The following is a 9,537-nucleotide window of genomic DNA, read 5'->3' on the forward strand; positions in this document are numbered from 1 at the left end:
TGCAAGTATTAATCCAGATTACGATCCCGATAGCTGAGTCTAAGGGGGAGTCTGAATATGAGATCGAAGCAAGGGGGAGCTTGCAATCAAAGAGTCGGGTAACTATCCTGGAGGAGCTTGTAAAGAAAGAACTAGGTGTCGATCCTAGTATCTAAAAGCACAGAAGCTTAAACCAAGGGGGAGCCTGGAGAAAGAGTCAACCGAAAGAGGGAGCTGATTCAGAACGCAGAATCAAGAGGAGCTTGAAGAGGGAGTATGTGGTTGCTGAAGATGTCAAATGCTTCATAAAGACTCAGAGAGAGAGAGAGAGAGAGAGACAGAAAGCTATGAGATAGACAGCAGTAATATCCAAGGGGGAGTCTGTGAGTGCATAATATCTATCACTTCCGCCAATCATGTTTCGTAGCTTAATCAGATGATACAAGACCGGTTCTAAACAGAACAAAAGATAAAGTGGATATGTGTTTAAGCCCATCCGAACGGATGGACATCAGGTCCATTCAGACGGATGCAACACGTTCATCCAGAAGGTTTACAAGTTAGTCCATCCGTCCGGATGGAGGCCATCCGCTTGGAAGATGCGTCCGGATGAAGGATGCCTATAAATAGGAGTGTAGGGTCTTGTCATTTGATAACTTTTGAAGACTAGAGTGGGGAAACTCTGTCCGTTTGATTTGTGGTGTACAAACTGTTATATCAGTAATAGAAATCATTATTAATTACTTCTTTGTGTCTGATCCACACACGTGATTGGATTCTGCACAACTCACGTGTTCGTACACATTCAACGGTCAAGGAATCAATCCAGGATTCGAATTCACACTCAATGAAGGAGTTGCATTGGTTGCTGAGATAAAGTTAATCGAGAAAGGGAAATTGCTTGTATAAGGTTGAATGAAATCGAGGGAATCTGGATTGAAGCAAAAGAAGCTGGAAGGTGGGATAATGAAAGACAATGCTACTTAGATCCTGAAGGAAAGATTGATACGGATCTGAAGACGATAGCTTTCGATGCATTTGTCAAAAGAATTCCGAATGTTCAAGAAGAGTACAAAGATCTTATTGAGAGAATTAAAAGAGAAGAAGAGGCAAAGAAGATTCATGTCAAACATGTCAAAGAAATCATCGATGTGAAACAGGAGATGGCCGCTGAGAACCTTAAAAAGATGGCGGACAAGGACATGATGGCAAAAGGCACCTGTAATGCCCTGCTTCTTCGTACTTTCCATAATTAGAAACGTGTTTTGTATTTCTATTTTTGGAAGCTTGTTCCTTTTGTATTTTGTATTTCGTTCCAAACCATCGTAAATCCGAGACTTCGATCATAATGAAATTCTATTTTTATACATGCTTATACGTGTTGCAATACTCGGGTTATAAGTTACCAATCTTGAATGCATACGCGCAACCGATACTTGGCATACTTGTACTCATAACTTATACATGCTTGTTAACTATTAAATACGTGATTAAATTCTAAGAATAAGATAATAATAATTCTAATTCTAATAATAATAATAATACTAATATAATAACAATATGACCGTAAAGTGCATGAACAAAGTTAGAAAAAATAATATACAGAGATCGAAGAAAGTAGGTTGCGGCTACATTGTGGCTGAGTTAGATTGTCTTTTTTATTATTTGCCAACCACTTAATACATTGGACAAATTAGTGATGTTACTTTAATGGAGAAAATTTCACTTTTTGTCCTTATGTTTATACTGAATTTTGAAACGTGCCCTTTAAAAGTTTTAGTTTCAATTTATGTCCAAAAAACACATCTTTTATATCACTTTATGTCCTTTACACCAAACTGAGTTGATTTACTCAGTTAGTTTATTTAATGCAAGGGTATAATTGTCATTTGAAGTTTTTACTTTATTCATCTCCCCTTTTTAACCCCTGTATGCCCCTTTTTAACCCCTGTATGCATCTTCTTCCTCAATTAGTCTAGGGTTTCAAATCCCTCTTATCATCTGCATCTTCTTCCTCCTGTTTTCTTTCAAGGTGTCGATAATGGTGCTTTGTGGGTGTGGAAAGGAAGCAACGATTCGAACATCAAAGACCTCCAAAAATCCAGGCTGTAAGTTCTATGGATGCCACGACAAGGTAAGTGTTCAAAAATTTAAAACACACGACGGCGTGATTGCCGGAAAAGTGTCCAGCAGGAAGTGGAAGCAGCCAAAAACACAGAGATCGTCGGCGGTTAGGGTTAGCTTGAAGAAATCAACGTTTGAAGAGAGCGAAACAGAAGGAGAATAAGAAGGCGTTTAAGGAGAAGATGACGGAGTTGAAAGAGGAGATTAGGAATAATAAGATTAAGAAGAGGAAGAAGAAGGAGGAGATTAGGAAAAGTGTCCGGCAGGAAGTGGAAGCAGCCGAAAACACAGAGATCGTCCGTCACCGGTGCCGCAGCTGCGGCGGCGCCGCCCCCATCTTCCTCTGATTTCTCTCTCTCTTCTTGGCTCCCAGTCTCTCTCTCTTCTGCGCTCGTGCCACCGTATGCCACCACCGGTTGGTGATGGCCGGCCGTTTGCTCGAGGATAAGCAGATGGGGCAGGGGTGTGCGGGTTCACCGACAAAAGAATCTGCCTCCGGAAGTCGGGTTCAAGAGAGAGGCATAGAGTGGCAGTGGGTGTCTGGCCGATAATCGGCGCCGGAGTGCCGGCTCCTAAAGCTGGCTGGCGACCAGTCCTGCGAGAAGAGAACGAGGGAGTGGATGTGGTAGATTGACGGTATTTAATTTTTTTGTGTGTGTTTTAAGGTTTCTCCAAAGATGAATAAAGTAAAAAACTTCAAATGACAATTATACCCTTGCTTTAAATAAACCTAACTGTGACAACCCTCGTATTTGCATGTATCCGTACGATTATTTAATGATAATTAAAGTGCTTAGCGACTGTGTTGAATTACTTAACTGTTTCCTGTTACTGTGTCATACTTACATGTGCGTGTTGGCATACTAGTATTATGCAGAAAACTTGACTAAATAGTCCTGAATATTTTCCTAAGTGTTAGGAATTAATTATGTTACAAAAATATACCTATAAGACACCTTACGGAACAATTAAACAAATTAACGAAACAGTATCCGACTGAACAACCGGACATTACCCGGGACACCGAAATTTTGTCAGAAATATTATTTTACTATTCTTAAATAATTATGGTCCCAAAAATTCCCCACACACTATAGAAATATGTCATACACTCACCATTCTAGAAAATACCCTTAACCTCCTAATTATTTACCCACCAATCCTCAAATTTTACAATTTACCCCCCCCCATCTGATTTTCGGTCCTAGGTGGACCCCACAAAGATCACCATGATTACCCCCATATATTTTGTTTAGATCTTCTTTGATTGTTGCTTGCAAGAATGAACAAAGTATTAGGGAATCTCTTATATGTATGGCCAATACCTCTTACAAGATCATTTGTAATCTTTCACCTCTCTCTCACCTCACTTCTGTCTCTCATTTTCGGCCCTCCATAGCATCCACCATCACCACCACTTCACAACCATAAACATCCATCATCAAGTTCCATTCAAAGCTTGAAGTTCATTCATGGGGGTTGCAAGTTGAAGGACTTTCTAACGAGCTTTGTTCTAGTCTTTTTCATCATCTTCTCTCTACAATCTTCATCACTAGAATCATCCCTAGCCTTGTGCTAGTAGTAAGTCCCATCACACCATAGTTTCATCTTGTTCTTTGTTATGATACTTAGTAGGAGGATGATAATCAAGTAACACAAGAAAATGAACACTAAAAAGTTGAACATGAAATTCTGCATGAAAACCATATATAAAAAGGTTGTATGAAGTTGAAATCTGGGTGGTTTAGGGTTGGTTAAAGCATGATTGAGGTTTGAACATTTATTCATCGATAAACCATGGTTAGGGTCTTTGTTGATGCGTTTTTAGTAACTTCTACAATGTAAACAGCTTGCTGAGTTGTATTTCCAGCCAACTTCAACAGGCTGTAACTGGACCGTTTTAAATCGAAAAACCGATTTTCTGAAGCCTAAAATGTGTATTTTGGAATAACTAAACAAGTGGCACTGGAACCGTAATTTTTCGAAACTGTTTACTATTTTTAAGGGACTGTTTTTGGACAGCAGCTCAAGCTGCATTTTTACTGCAGAAAAAGTGTGCCATATTCGGAGTCATAACTTGAAACCTGAGTAAAATCGACTCATGGAATTTTTACAGTAGTTGGTCACCGTTGTCAGGATGACCCTCCCACTAGAATTTCGTCAATCGGACTCACGGTTAATTTTTAGTGAATTATTCCGTAAACTGCAATCAGAAAGTAACAAATCTGATTGCAGTCGGGAAAATGATTTTCTATAAAATATAGGTAACGAACTGGACTCTGATATTTTTACATGGTAAATTTTGGAACGCATAGAACCTTCTGTAAAAATTTGAGAATTTTTAGAAAAGGATAACTATTTTATTAAAATCCCCGAAAATAGCCCAGTTCTGAGTATAAAAGCTGAAACGACAAAAGTAGTGATTTGCGTGTCTAAATGTCGGGTAGGTTATCCGAGAGTAATATAACATGTTATATGTCTATAAAAGTGTTATGTGCAAGGTCGTATGTTTGTTTATGAGTGGGGAATAGATGGGAAGTTTATATGGGCATAAACCATTAAAGTGATGCATGTTATGTGTTAGATGCGTGTAGGAATTTTGTGCTTATTTGAAGTCACTAATAAATTTAGTGGTAATCATATTAGGACGTGATTGACCGACCTTGACTGTTAGCTATCTTTGAGAATCTAACCGAGCAAACCGAGGTGAGTTCACACACTTTCTAAGGCATGGGATTCCCGGTGGTTTGGGAATGGGTTAAAGAATTAAACGGAATCTACATATCTTACTTAGGTAGGATATGTACCTCCATCCTCCTCGGGTAGGATGCCAGTATTAATCCTGCGTATTCTCTTTGGGAGAACTACGTACGTTCGTCCTCCTTGTGTAGGACAACAACCTTAAACTTACTAGACAAAACTCTATCATAAGTCCCTCATTTTATATCGACTTAATCGCCGAGGCCAATGGCGAGCGGGTCATTAGTTAATAGCGCTATTAGGTTTAACAAACCTCACACCGTCCCAGTCGGACGGGCGTGTACTAATGGACTATGGCAAACCGTCAGTGATGATAGACACTGATGTAGGGCACAACTTATTTGCGTTAGGGGTCGATATGGTACAATCTAGTGGTTCACATGGGGAAGCCCCCACTAATCATGAATATGGTTTTGGTAATAAGGAATGAACTGGTTAAACATACTTTCAACAATGGGGTAACCCCCACGGCAATTACGCCAACGAAAGACAAACCACGTTTTCGGAAACAACTTAAAACTAAACAACCAAACGTGAACTCACTCAACTTTGTTGTTGACTCGTTGTTACATGCCTTACAGGTCGCTAGATGCTTATGGAGCTTGCACGAGGAGGAGGTTGTTGTGGGATACAGACTGTCATGTTCCGTAATAAACACTTAATCCTTATGAACTTATTAAACTTGCATTTTTAAACTTTAACTTATAAACTATGGACTTATGTTTTGGACTTTGCGTTTATGCTTCCGCTGTTTAAATTAAAAACTTGGTTAACTAGCTTTTAGTCACCAATCGTATTGTGGTTGGCTTTATTTACTTAAATATGTTGTTCAGTATGATTGGTGGCTCGATCCTGGTCACGTCACGCCTCCAAGCGGTGGTACTCCGCATGGTGGATTTTGGTATCAGAGCCATTGGTTATAGTGAACTTGGTTTTAAAAAGGGAAAAGCTTTTTGATAAAACCAGACTATAACCTGTACAGTGCTCAACGATCCACAACGACACTTCGCTCCACGTGCAAGACTCGACACAATAGGTGGTACGATCTATGTTATATTGTCGGTTAGATAGTCTACACTGTGCATTAGATAACGTGATAATTGCTATATGAACCTTGTGTGCTTACTCTCTACTGTCGTCCCACACTTACGCACTTCCGCGACACTTTCCTCACTTACGCTGCTTTGTTATGAAGATCATGAGCGGACGCGGAGGACGTATCAACCTCACTCAAGCCCAGTTGACGGCTTTGATCAACGAACGAGTTGCTGAGCACTCGCAGCTGTTCCTACAGGAGGTATAACCTGCTATTTCGACCTATCCTAGGATGTTTAGATCCTACTCTCGCGAACCAACTCTTGTGCTTAACCTTGTCTTTTATTCTCGCACCCTAGGTCCACATGCTCAGCCTCCTGTGTGTACGTTCAAAACATTTATGGATTGCCGACCTAGCACCTTCAGCGGCACAAAAGGAGCTGTAGGTCTACTTCACTGGTTCGAGAAGCTTGAGTCTGTATTTGAGATGTGTGAATGCCCCGAAGACCGAAGGGTGAAATATGCTACTGGAACACTCGAAGGAGCTGCATTAACCTGGTGGAAAGCACAGGTTCAATTGCTTGGGTTGGCGGTTGCCAATGCCACCCCATGGAACGGTTTCAAGGAACTGATTAGAGAAGAGTACTGCAGTCGTGACGACATCCACAAGCTGGAAGTGGAATTTTTCAATCTGAAAATGACGGGATCTGAAATTGAGGCATACACGAAGAGGTCAAATGAGCTAGCCATCTTGTGCCCTACTATGGTGGACCCTCCCTACAAACGCATTGAGCTGTACCTTAAGGGCTTGGTGCCAAAAATTCAAAGCCACGTAACCTCAGCTAACCTTGGCACTATACAACAAATCATCAAGTTGGCCTATCGACTCACTGACCAGGCGGTGGAGCAAAACAGGCTGCCCAAACGAATCAGTGCCACAGCTACTTCTGATGCTCTTACCGACAACAAGCGAAAATGGGATGGAAACTCCAGTAAGGGTTCTGCTTCGGGTCAGTCTCAGTAGCGAAAGACTGAAGACTACCAGAGTCCTGGTCAGCAATCCTTCGGTAATCAAGGACAGGGTGGATATCGAGGAAACCACCCAAAGTGCACCAAATGCAACAGACACCATAGTGGTCAGTGCAACAAGGGACGCTGTCAGAGGTGTCTCAAGATGGGTCATGAAGCCAAGGATTACAGGAGCTCACGGCCTGTAAATCAGAATCGTCAGCAGCAACAGCAAGCACCGCAATATCAGCAACAGCAACAGGGCAACAGGGGATGCTTTCAGTGTGGCGCTGAAGGCCATTTGAAGAAGAATTGTCCCCAGCTGAACCAGAATCAGAACAACAACCAAAGGAACGGGAACCACAATGGAAATAACAACGGAGGCAACAATGGAGGTAACAATAATGGCAATGGCGCCCAAGGTTGTGTGTTCGTGATTGGCCAAGGGGAGGCAAGGAACGATCCCAACGTTGTGATGGGTAAGTTTCTTCTGGATGATTTCTTTGTTACTGTGTTATTTGATTCGGGTGCCGATACTAGTTATGTGTCCTTAATAGTTAGCCAAATGCTTAAGCGCACTCCAACACTTTTGAACACCAAACACACGGTAGAAATAGTAAACGGTAAAAGTCTTGAAGCCACACACATAGTTAAGGGCTGTAACCTCGTCCTAGCTGGTCAGACCTTCTCCATCGATCTTATTCCTATCGTTCTGGGTAGTTTCGACGTCGTGATCGGGATGGATTGGCTATCTCATCATCAAGCAGAGATTATTTGCAAGGAGAAAATCGCCCGCATTCCTCGTTCTGGTAAAGAACCTCTCATAATTCGTGGCGACAAGAGTGGTGCTGTTGTGAGCATCATCTCTTTCCTTAAGGCCCAGAAGTGTTTGCGAAAGGGCCACACCGCTATTCTAGCCCTCGTTTCTGATGCATCCTCAGAGGAAAAGAAGATAGAAGACATTCCTATTGTGCGCGACTTTCCTGAGGTATTTCCCGAGGAATTACCTGGTCTTCCGCCTCATCGCCAAGTCGAGTTTCAAATCGAGCTAGCTCCTGGTGCAGCGCCCATAGCTCGAGCACCGTATCGTCTAGCTCCATCAGAACTTGAAGAACTGTCCACGCAACTAAAAGAACTCTTGGAAAAGGGTTTTATACGTCCTAGCTCTTCACCCTGGGGAGCTCCAGTCTTGTTTGTGAAGAAGAAAGACGGTACTTTCAGGATGTGTATTGACTACCGCGAGCTCAACAAGGTGACTGTGAAGAATCGTTATCCTCTTCCATGCATTGATGATTTGTTCGACCAGTTGCAAGGGTCGAGTTATTACTCTAAGATTGATTTGAGATCGGGATACCATCAGCTGAGAGTCCGAGAGGAGGACGTCTCCAAAACAGCATTCAGAACTCGTTACGGCCATTACGAGTTTCTAGTTATGCCTTTCAGATTAACGAATGCACCTGCAGTTTTCATGGACCTCATGAACCGAGTGTGCAAGCCTTACCTGGATAAGTTTGTCATAGTGTTCATTGACGACATCCTGATCTATTCGAAGAGTCAGGAAGAACACGAGCAACATCTGAGGCTTATTCTGGAACTTCTTCGAAAAGAGCAGTTGTATGCCAAGTTTTCAAAATGTGACTTTTGGCTCCGCGAGGTCCACTTTCTAGGCCATGTGGTAAACAAGGATGGGATCCATGTTGATCCATCCAAGGTTGACTCAATCAAGAACTGGCCTGCACCCCGCACACCAACAGAAATCCGCCAATTCTTGGGTTTGGCAGGATATTACAGAAGGTTTATCAAAGATTTCTCAAAGATTTCTCAAAGATTGCGCAACCCCTCACTTCACTGACTCAGAAGGGTGTCACCTATCGTTGGGGTGATGCACAGGAGTCCGCATTTCAGCACCTAAAAGATAGACTTTGTAGCGCGCCTATCCTCTCATTGCCTGAAGGCACAGATGATTTTGTGGTTTATTGCGACGCTTCCATCCAAGGACTTGGTTGTGTGTTGATGCAACGTGACAAGGTCATTGCCTACGCATCGCGCCAACTTAAAGTTCACGAAAGGAATTACACTACACACGACTTGGAATTGGGAGCAGTTATTTTCGCGCTTAAGATATGGAGACATTACCTGTACGGTACCAAGTGCACCATTTACACCGATCACAGGAGTCTCGAGCATATCTTCAAGCAAAAGGAGTTAAACATGCGACAACGCCGATGGGTAGAGCTCCTGAATGACTATGAATGCGCTATCAAGTACCATCCGGGCAAGGCCAATGTTGTGGCTGACGCCCTCAGCCGAAAGGATACTATACCTAAGCGTGTACGTGCGTTGCAGCTTACCATCCAATCTAACCTTCCCACTCAGATTCGCGATGCTCAAGTTGAAGCATTGAAGGCAAACAACATCAGGGCTGAGTCCTTACGAGGATCGAAGCAACGGCTAGAACAAAAAGAAAACGGCGCCTACTATGTTAACGGACGCATCTGGGTTCCACTGTATGGAGACCTACGCGAGCTTGTGATGGATGAAGCACATAAGTCTCGTTATTCAGTACATCCTGGTTCGGATAAGATGTACCACGACCTAAAGACTACATACTGGTGGCCTGGTATGAAAGCC

The sequence above is a fragment of the Helianthus annuus genome, chromosome 2 (assembly GCF_002127325.2).
Source record: "Helianthus annuus cultivar XRQ/B chromosome 2, HanXRQr2.0-SUNRISE, whole genome shotgun sequence".
NCBI lineage: Eukaryota > Viridiplantae > Streptophyta > Magnoliopsida > Asterales > Asteraceae > Helianthus > Helianthus annuus.